We start from the raw sequence: 12,600 nt of genomic DNA on the forward strand, positions 1-12,600 counted from the left end.
ATTATATGTTCATACAGATGGCGGTGCAGATATTTCCATGTTCATACAGATGGCGGTGTAGATATTTCCATGTTCATACAGATAGCGGTGTAGTTATTTCCATGTGTAAAGAGATAGCTGTGTAGATATTTCCATGTATATGCAGATAGCTGTGTAGATATTTCCATTTTCATGCAGATAGCGGTGTATATATTTCCCTGTTAAAACAGTTAGCGGTGTAGATATTTCCATGTTCATAAAGATAGCGGTGTAGATATTTCCATGTTTATACAGATAGCGGTGAAGATGTTTGCATGTTTACACAGATAGTATTGTAGATATTTCCATGTTCATCCAGATGGCTGTGTAGATATATCCATGTTCATACAGATAGGGTTGTAGATATTTCCATGTTCATACAGATAGCGGTGCAGATATTTCCATGTTCATCCAGATGGCTGTGTAGATATATCCATGTTCATACAGATGGCGGTGAAGATATTTCCAAGTTCATACAGATAGCGGTGTAGATATTTCCATGTTCATACAGATAGCGGTGTAGATATTTCCATGTTCATACAGATAGCGGTGTATGTATTTCCATGTTCATACAGATAGCGGTGTAGATATTTCCATGTTCATCCAGATGGCTGTGTAGATATTTCCATGTTCATACAGATAGCGGTGTAGATATTTCCATGTTCATACAGATAGCGGTGTAGATATTTCCATCTTCATACAGATAGCGGTGTATGTATTTCCATGTTCATACAGATAGCGGTGTAGATATTTCCATGTTCATCCAGATGGCTGTGTAGATATTTCCATGTTCATACAGATAGCGGTGTAGATATTTCCATGTTCATACAGATAGCGGTGTAGATATTTCCATGTTCATCCAGATGGCTGTGTAGATATATCCATGTTCATACAGATGTCGGTGAAGATATTTCCATGTTCATACAGATAGCGGTGTAGATATTTCCATGTTCATACAGATAGCCGTGTAGATATTGCCATGTTCATACAGATAGTGGTGCTGATACTTCCATGTTTATACAGGTAGCGGTGTAGATATTTCCATGTTTATAAAGATAGCGGTGTAGATATTTCCATGTTTATACACATAGCGGTTTAGATATTTCCATGTTTATACAGATAGTGGTGTAGATATTTCCATGTTTATACTGATAGCGGTGTAGATATCTCCATCTTAATACAGATGGCGGTGTAGATATTTATATGTTCATACACATGGCGGTGCAGATATTTCCATGTTCATACAGATGGCGGTGTAGATATTTCCATGTTCATACAGATAGCGGTGTAGTTATTTCCATGTGTAAAGAGATAGCTGTGTAGATATTTCCATGTATATGCAGATAGCTGTGTAGATATTTCCATTTTCATGCAGATAGCGGTGTATATATTTCCCTGTTAAAACAGTTAGCGGTGTAGATATTTCCATGTTCATAAAGATAGCAGTGTAGATATTTCCATGTTTATACAGATAGCGGTGAAGATGTATGCATGTTTACACAGATAATTTTGTAGATATTTCCATGTTCATCCAGATGGCTGTGTAGATATATCCATGTTCATACAGATAGCGTTGTAGATATTTCCATGTTCATCCAGATGGCTGTGTAGATATATCCATGTTCATACAGATAGCGTTGTAGATATTTCCATGTTCATACAGATAGCGGTGCAGATATTTCCATGTTCATCCAGATGGCTGTGTAGATATATCCATGTTCATACAGATGGCGGTGAAGATATTTCCATGTTCATACAGATAGCGGTGTATGTATTTCCATGTTCATACAGATAGCGGTGTAGATATTTCCATGTTCATCCAGATGGCTGTGTATATATTTCCATGTTCATACAGATAGCGGTGTAGATATTTCCATGTTCATACAGATAGCGGTGTAGATATTTCCATGTTCATCCAGATGGCTGTGTAGATATATCCATGTTCATACAGATGTCGGTGAAGATATTTCCATGTTCATACAGATAGCGGTGTAGATATTTCCATGTTCATACAGATAGCCGTGTAGATATTGCCATGTTCATACAGATAGTGGTGCTGATACTTCCATGTTTATACAGGTAGCGGTGTACATATTTCCGTGTTTATACAGATAGCGGTGTAGATATTTCCATGTTCATACAGATAGCGGTGTAGATATTTCCATGTTTATACAGATAGCGTTGTAGATAACTCCTTCTTAATACAGATGGCGGTGTATATATTTATATGTTCATACAGATTGCGGTGCAGATATTTCCATGTTCATACAGATGGCGGTGTAGATATTTCCATGTTTATAGAGATAGCGGTGTAGTTATTTCCATGTGTAAAGAGATAGCTGTGTAGATATTTCCATTTATATGCAGATATCTGTGTAGATATTTCCATTTTCATGCAGATAGCTGTGTAGATATTTCCATTTTCATGCAGATAGCGGTGTAGATATTTCCATGTTCAAACAGATAGCGGTGTAGATATTTCCATGTTCATACAGATAGCGGTGTAGATATTTCCATGTTTATACAGATAGTGGTGAAGATGTATGCATGTTTACACAGATAGCGGTGTAGATACTTCCATGTTCATACAGATAGCGGTGTAGATATTTCCATGTTCATCCATATGGCTGTGTAGACATATCCATGTTCATGCAGATGGCGGTGAAGATATTTCCATGTTCATACAGATAGCGGTGTAGATATTTCCATGTTCATACAGATAGCAGAGTAGATATTTCCATGATCATACAGATGGCTGTTTAGATATATCTATGTTCATACAGATGGCGGTGAAGGTATTTCCATGTTCTTACAGATGGCTGTGTAGATATTTCCATGTACATACCGATAGCGGTGCTGATATTTCCATGTTTATACAGGTAGCGGTGTAGATATTTCCATGTTTATAAAGATAGCGGTGTAGATATTTCCATGTTTATACACATAGCGGTTTAGATATTTCCATGTTTATACAGATAGTGGTGTAGATATTTCCATGTTTATACTGACAGCGGTGCAGATATCTCCATCTTAATACAGATGGCGGTGTAGATAATTATATGTTCATACAGATGGCGGTGCAGATATTTCCATGTTCATACAGATGGCGGTGTAGATATTTCCATGTTCATACAGATAGCGGTGTAGTTATTTCCATGTGTAAAGAGATAGCTGTGTAGATATTTCCATGTATATGCAGATAGCTGTGTAGATATTTCCATTTTCATGCAGATAGCGGTGTATATATTTCCCTGTTAAAACAGTTAGCGGTGTAGATATTTCCATGTTCATAAAGATAGCGGTGTAGATATTTCCATGTTTATACAGATAGCGGTGAAGATGTATGCATGTTTACACAGATAGTATTGTAGATATTTCCATGTTCATCCAGATGGCTGTGTAGATATATCCATGTTCATACAGATAGGGTTGTAGATATTTCCATGTTCATACAGATAGCGGTGCAGATATTTCCATGTTCATCCAGATGGCTGTGTAGATATATCCATGTTCATACAGATGGCGGTGAAGATATTTCCAAGTTCATACAGATAGCGGTGTAGATATTTCCATGTTCATACAGATAGCGGTGTAGATATTTCCATGTTCATACAGATAGCGGTGTATGTATTTCCATGTTCATACAGATAGCGGTGTAGATATTTCCATGTTCATCCAGATGGCTGTGTAGATATTTCCATGTTCATACAGATAGCGGTGTAGATATTTCCATGTTCATACAGATAGCGGTGTAGATATTTCCATCTTCATACAGATAGCGGTGTATGTATTTCCATGTTCATACAGATAGCGGTGTAGATATTTCCATGTTCATCCAGATGGCTGTGTAGATATTTCCATGTTCATACAGATAGCGGTGTAGATATTTCCATGTTCATACAGATAGCGGTGTAGATATTTCCATGTTCATCCAGATGGCTGTGTAGATATATCCATGTTCATACAGATGTCGGTGAAGATATTTCCATGTTCATACACATAGCGGTGTAGATATTTCCATGTTCATACAGATAGCCGTGTAGATATTGCCATGTTCATACAGATAGTGGTGCTGATACTTCCATGTTTATACAGGTAGCGGTGTACATATTTCCGTGTTTATAAAGATAGCGGTGTAGATATTTCCATGTTCATACAGATAGCGGTGTAGATATTTCCATGTTTATACAGATAGCGTTGTAGATAACTCCTTCTTAATACAGATGGCGGTGTATATATTTATATGTTCATACAGATTGCGGTGCAGATATTTCCATGTTCATACAGATGGCGGTGTAGATATTTCCATGCTTATAGAGATAGCGGTGTAGTTATTTCCATGTGTAAAGAGATAGCTGTGTAGATATTTCCATTTATATGCAGATATCTGTGTAGATATTTCCATTTTCATGCAGATAGCTGTGTAGATATTTCCATTTTCATGCAGATAGCGGTGTAGATATTTCCATGTTCAAACAGATAGCGGTGTAGATATTTCCATGTTCATACAGATAGCGGTGTAGATATTTCCATGTTTATACAGATAGTGGTGAAGATGTATGCATGTTTACACAGATAGCGGTGTAGATACTTCCATGTTCATACAGATAGCGGTGTAGATATTTCCATGTTCATCCATATGGCTGTGTAGACATATCCATGTTCATGCAGATGGCGGTGAAGATATTTCCATGTTCATACAGATAGCGGTGTAGATATTTCCATGTTCATACAGATAGCAGAGTAGATATTTCCATGATCATACAGATGGCTGTTTAGATATATCTATGTTCATACAGATGGCGGTGAAGGTATTTCCATGTTCTTACAGATGGCTGTGTAGATATTTCCATGTACATACCGATAGCGGTGCTGATATTTCCATGTTTATACAGGTAGCGGTGTAGATATTTCCATGTTTATAAAGATAGCGGTGTAGATATTTCCATGTTTATACACATAGCGGTTTAGATATTTCCATGTTTATACAGATAGTGGTGTAGATATTTCCATGTTTATACTGACAGCGGTGCAGATATCTCCATCTTAATACAGATGGCGGTGTAGATAATTATATGTTCATACAGATGGCGGTGCAGATATTTCCATGTTCATACAGATGGCGGTGTAGATATTTCCATGTTCATACAGATAGCGGTGTAGTTATTTCCATGTGTAAAGAGATAGCTGTGTAGATATTTCCATGTATATGCAGATAGCTGTGTAGATATTTCCATTTTCATGCAGATAGCGGTGTATATATTTCCCTGTTAAAACAGTTAGCGGTGTAGATATTTCCATGTTCATAAAGATAGCGGTGTAGATATTTCCATGTTTATACAGATAGCGGTGAAAATGTTTGCATGTTTACACAGATAGTATTGTAGATATTTCCATGTTCATCCAGATGGCTGTGTAGATATATCCATGTTCATACAGATAGGGTTGTAGATATTTCCATGTTCATACAGATAGCGGTGCAGATATTTCCATGTTCATCCAGATGGCTGTGTAGATATATCCATGTTCATACAGATGGCGGTGAAGATATTTCCAAGTTCATACAGATAGCGGTGTAGATATTTCCATGTTCATACAGATAGCGGTGTAGATATTTCCATGTTCATACAGATAGCGGTGTATGTATTTCCATGTTCATACAGATAGCGGTGTAGATATTTCCATGTTCATCCAGATGGCTGTGTAGATATTTCCATGTTCATACAGATAGCGGTGTAGATATTTCCATGTTCATACAGATAGCGGTGTAGATATTTCCATCTTCATACAGATAGCGGTGTATGTATTTCCATGTTCATACAGATAGCGGTGTAGATATTTCCATGTTCATCCAGATGGCTGTGTAGATATTTCCATGTTCATACAGATAGCGGTGTAGATATTTCCATGTTCATACAGATAGCGGTGTAGATATTTCCATGTTCATCCAGATGGCTGTGTAGATATATCCATGTTCATACAGATGTCGGTGAAGATATTTCCATGTTCATACACATAGCGGTGTAGATATTTCCATGTTCATACAGATAGCCGTGTAGATATTGCCATGTTCATACAGATAGTGGTGCTGATACTTCCATGTTTATACAGGTAGCGGTGTAGATATTTCCATGTTTATAAAGATAGCGGTGTAGATATTTCCATGTTTATACACATAGCGGTTTAGATATTTCCATGTTTATACAGATAGTGGTGTAGATATTTCCATGTTTATACTGATAGCGGTGTAGATATCTCCATCTTAATACAGATGGCGGAGTAGATATTTATATGTTCATACACATGGCGGTGCAGATATTTCCATGTTCATACAGATGGCGGTGTAGATATTTCCATGTTCATACAGATAGCGGTGTAGTTATTTCCATGTGTAAAGAGATAGCTGTGTAGATATTTCCATGTATATGCAGATAGCTGTGTAGATATTTCCATTTTCATGCAGATAGCGGTGTATATATTTCCCTGTTAAAACAGTTAGCGGTGTAGATATTTCCATGTTCATAAAGATAGCAGTGTAGATATATCCATGTTTATACAGATAGCGGTGAAGATGTATGCATGTTTACACAGATAATTTTGTAGATATTTCCATGTTCATCCAGATGGCTGTGTAGATATATCCATGTTCATACAGATAGCGTTGTAGATATTTCCATGTTCATACAGATAGCGGTGCAGATATTTCCATGTTTCCAGATGGCTGTGTAGATATATCCATGTTCATACAGATGGCGGTGAAGATGTTTCCATGTTCATACAGATAGCGGTGTATGTATTTCCATGTTCATACAGATAGCGGTGTAGATATTTCCATGTTCATCCAGATGGCTGTGTATATATTTCCATGTTCATACAGATAGCGGTGTAGATATTTCCATGTTCATACAGATAGCGGTGTAGATATTTCCATGTTCATCCAGATGGTTGTGTAGATATATCCATGTTCATACAGATGTCGGTGAAGATATTTCCATGTTCATACAGATAGCGGTGTAGATATTTCCATGTTCATACAGATAGCCGTGTAGATATTGCCATGTTCATACAGATAGTGGTGCTGATACTTCCATGTTTATACAGGTAGAGGTGTACATATTTCCGTGTTTATACAGATAGCGGTGTAGATATTTCCATGTTCATACAGATAGCGGTGTAGATATTTCCATGTTTATACAGATAGCGTTGTAGATAACTCCTTCTTAATACAGATGGCGGTGTATATATTTATATGTTCATACAGATTGCGGTGCAGATATTTCCATGTTCATACAGATGGCGGTGTAGATATTTCCATGTTTATAGAGATAGCGGTGTAGTTATTTCCATGTGTAAAGAGATAGCTGTGTAGATATTTCCATGTATATGCAGATATCTGTGTAGATATTTCCATTTTCATGCAGATAGCTGTGTAGATATTTCCATTTTCATGCAGATAGCGGTGTAGATATTTCCATGTTCAAACAGATAGCGGTGTAGATATTTCCATGTTCATACAGATAGCGGTGTAGATATTTCCATGTTTATACAGATAGTGGTGAAGATGTATGCATGTTTACACAGATAGCGGTGTAGATACTTCCATGTTCATACAGATAGCGGTGTAGATATTTCCATGTTCATCCATATGGCTGTGTAGACATATCCATGTTCATGCAGATGGCGGTGAAGATATTTCCATGTTCATACAGATAGCGGTGTAGATATTTCCATGTTCATACAGATAGCAGAGTAGATATTTCCGTGATCATACAGATGGCTGTGTAGATATATCTATGTTCATACAGATGGCGGTGAAGGTATTTCCATGTTCTTACAGATGGCTGTGTAGATATTTCCATGTACATACCGATAGCGGTGCTGATATTTCCATGTTTATACAGGTAGCGGTGTAGATATTTCCATGTTTATAAAGATAGCGGTGTAGATATTTCCATGTTTATACACATAGCGGTTTAGATATTTCCATGTTTATACAGATAGTGGTGTAGATATTTCCATGTTTATACTGACAGCGGTGCAGATATCTCCATCTTAATACAGATGGCGGTGTAGATAATTATATGTTCATACAGATGGCGGTGCAGATATTTCCATGTTCATACAGATGGCGGTGTAGATATTTCCATGTTCATACAGATAGCGGTGTAGTTATTTCCATGTGTAAAGAGATAGCTGTGTAGATATTTCCATGTATATGCAGATAGCTGTGTAGATATTTCCATTTTCATGCAGATAGCGGTGTATATATTTCCCTGTTAAAACAGTTAGCGGTGTAGATATTTCCATGTTCATAAAGATAGCGGTGTAGATATTTCCATGTTTATACAGATAGCGGTGAAGATGTATGCATGTTTACACAGATAGTATTGTAGATATTTCCATGTTCATCCAGATGGCTGTGTAGATATATCCATGTTCATACAGATAGGGTTGTAGATATTTCCATGTTCATACAGATAGCGGTGCAGATATTTCCATGTTCATCCAGATGGCTGTGTAGATATATCCATGTTCATACAGGTGGCGGTGAAGATATTTCCAAGTTCATACAGATAGCGGTGTAGATATTTCCATGTTCATACAGATAGCGGTGTAGATATTTCCATGTTCATACAGATAGCGGTGTATGTATTTCCATGTTCATACAGATAGCGGTGTAGATATTTCCATGTTCATCCAGATGGCTGTGTAGATATTTCCATGTTCATACAGATAGCGGTGTAGATATTTCCATGTTCATACAGATAGCGGTGTAGATATTTCCATCTTCATACAGATAGCGGTGTATGTATTTCCATGTTCATACAGATAGCGGTGTAGATATTTCCATGTTCATCCAGATGGCTGTGTAGATATTTCCATGTTCATACAGATAGCGGTGTAGATATTTCCATGTTCATACAGATAGCGGTGTAGATATTTCCATGTTCATCCAGATGGCTGTGTAGATATATCCATGTTCATACAGATGTCGGTGAAGATATTTCCATGTTCATACAGATAGAGGTGTAGATATATCCATGTTCATACAGATAGCCGTGTAGATATTGCCATGTTCATACAGATAGTGGTGCTGATACTTCCATGTTTATACAGGTAGCGGTGTAGATATTTCCATGTTTATAAAGATAGCGGTGTAGATATTTCCATGTTTATACACATAGCGGTTTAGATATTTCCATGTTTATACAGATAGTGGTGTAGATATTTCCATGTTTATACTGATAGCGGTGTAGATATCTCCATCTTAATACAGATGGCGGTGTAGATATTTATATGTTCATACACATGGCGGTGCAGATATTTCCATGTTCATACAGATGGCGGTGTAGATATTTCCATGTTCATACAGATAGCGGTGTAGTTATTTCCATGTGTAAAGAGATAGCTGTGTAGATATTTCCATGTATATGCAGATAGCTGTGTAGATATTTCCATTTTCATGCAGATAGCGGTGTATATATTTCCCTGTTAAAACAGTTAGCGGTGTAGATATTTCCATGTTCATAAAGATAGCAGTGTAGATATATCCATGTTTATACAGATAGCGGTGAAGATGTATGCATGTTTACACAGATAATTTTGTAGATATTTCCATGTTCATCCAGATGGCTGTGTAGATATATCCATGTTCATACAGATAGCGTTGTAGATATTTCCATGTTCATACAGATAGCGGTGCAGATATTTCCATGTTCATCCAGATGGCTGTGTAGATATATCCATGTTCATACAGATGGCGGTGAAGATGTTTCCATGTTCATACAGATAGCGGTGTAGGTATTTCCATGTTCATACAGATAGCGCTGTAGATATTTCCATGTTCATCCAGATGGCTGTGTATATATTTCCATGTTCATACAGATAGCGGTGTAGATATTTCCATGTTCATACAGATAGCGGTGTAGATATTTCCATGTTCATCCAGATGGCTGTGTAGATATATCCATGTTCATACAGATGTCGGTGAAGATATTTCCATGTTCATACAGATAGCGGTGTAGATATTTCCATGTTCATACAGATAGCCGTGTAGATATTGCCATGTTCATACAGATAGTGGTGCTGATACTTCCATGTTTATACAGGTAGCAGTGTACATATTTCCGTGTTTATACAGATAGCGGTGTAGATATTTCCATGTTCATACAGATAGCGGTGTAGATATTTCCATGTGTATACAGATAGCGTTGTAGATAACTCCTTCTTAATACAGATGGCGGTGTATATATTTATATGTTCATACAGATGGAGGTGCAGATATTTCCATGTTCATACAGATGGCGGTGTAGATATTTCCATGTTTATAGAGATAGCGGTGTAGTTATTTCCATGTGTAAAGAGATAGCTGTGTAGATATTTCCATGTATATGCAGATATCTGTGTATATATTTCCATTTTCATGCAGATAGCTGTGTAGATATTTCCATTTTCATGCAGATAGCGGTGTAGATATTTCCATGTTCAAAAAGATAGCGGTGTAGATATTTCCATGTTCATACAAATAGCGGTGTAGATATTTCCATGTTTATACAGATAGCGGTGAAGATGTATGCATGTTTACACAGATAGCGGTGTAGATACTTCCATGTTCATACAGATAGCGGTGTAGATATTTCCATGTTCATCCATATGGCTGTGTAGACATATCAATGTTCATGCAGATGGCGGTGAAGATATTTCCATGTTCATACAGATAGCGGTGTAGATATTTCCATGTTCATACAGATAGCAGAGTAGATATTTCCATGATCATACAGATGGCTGTGTAGATAAATCTATGTTCATACAGATGGCGGTGAAGGTATTTCCATGTTCTTACAGATGGCTGTGTAGATATTTCCATGTACATACCGATAGCTGTGCTGATATTTCCATGTTTATACAGGTAGCGGTGTAGATATTTCCATGTTTATAAAGATAGCGGTGTAGATATTTCCATGTTTATACACATAGCGGTTTAGATATTTCCATGTTTATACAGATAATGGTGTAGATATTTCCATGTTTATACTGACAGCGGTGCAGATATCTCCATCTTAATACAGATGGCGGTGTAGATAATTATATGTTCATACAGATGGCGGTGCAGATATTTCCATGTTCATACAGATGGCCGTGTAGATATTTCCATGTTCATACAGATAGCGGTGTAGTTATTTCCATGTGTAAAGAGATAGCTGTGTAGATATTTCCATGTATACGCAGATAGCTGTGTAGATATTTCCATTTTCATGCAGATAGTGGTGTATATATTTCCCTGTTAAAACAGTTAGCGGTGTAGATATTTCCATGTTCATAAAGATAGCGGTGTAGATATTTCCATGTTTATACAGATAGCGGTGAAGATATATGCATGTTTACACAGATAGTGTTGTAGATATTTCCATGTTCATCCAGATGGCTGTGTAGATATATCCATGTTCATACAGATAGCGTTGTAGATATTTCCATGTTCATACAGATAGCGGTGCAGATATTTCCATGTTCATCCAGATGGCTGTGTAGATATATCCATGTTCATACAGATGGCGGTGAAGATATTTCCATGTTCATACAGATAGCGGTGTAGATATTTCCATGTTCATACAGATAGCGGTATAGATATTTCCATGTTCATACAGATAGCGGTGTATGTATTTCCATGTTCATACAGATAGCGGTGTAGATATTTCCATGTTCATCCAGAAGGCTGTGTAGATATTTCCATGTTCATACAGATAGCGGTGTAGATATTTCCATGTTCATACAGATAGCTGTGTAGATATTTCCATGTTCATCCAGATGGCTGTGTAGATATATCCATGTTCATACAGATGTCGGTGAAGATATTTCCATGTTCATACAGATAGCGGTGTAGATATTTCCATGTTCATACTGATAGCCGTGAAGATATTGCCATGTTCATACAGATATTGGTGCTGATACTTCCATGTTTATACAGGTAGCGGTGTACATATTTCCGTGTTTATACAGATAGCGGTGTAGATATTTCCATGTTCATACAGATAGCGGTGTAGCTATTTCCATGTTCATACAGATAGCGGTGTAGCTATTTCAATGTTCATCCAGATGGCTGTGTAGCTATTTCCATGTTCATACAGATAGCGGTGCTGATATTTCCATGTTTATACAGGTAGCGGTGTAGATATTTCCATGTTTATACAGAAAGCGGTGTAGATATTTCCATGTTTAGACAGATAGCGGTGTAGATATTTTCAAGTTTATACAGATAGCGGTGTAGATATCTCCATCTTAATACAGATGGCGGTGTAGATATTTATATGTTCATACAGATGGAGGTGCAGATATTTCCATGTTCAAACAGATGGCGGTGTAGATATTTCCATGTTTATAGAGATAGCAGTGTAGTTATTTCCATGTGTAAAGAGACAGCTTTGTAGATATTTCCGTGTATATGCAGATAGCTGTGTAGATATTTCCATGTTTATACAGATAGCGGTGAAGATGTATGCATGTTTACACAGATAGCGGTGTAGATACTTCCATGTTCATACAGAGAGAGGTGTGGATATTTCCATGTTCATCCAGATGGCTGTG

Source organism: Gorilla gorilla, chromosome 7, assembly GCF_029281585.2.
Source record: "Gorilla gorilla gorilla isolate KB3781 chromosome 7, NHGRI_mGorGor1-v2.1_pri, whole genome shotgun sequence".
In the NCBI taxonomy this organism is placed as follows: Eukaryota; Metazoa; Chordata; class Mammalia; order Primates; family Hominidae; genus Gorilla; species Gorilla gorilla.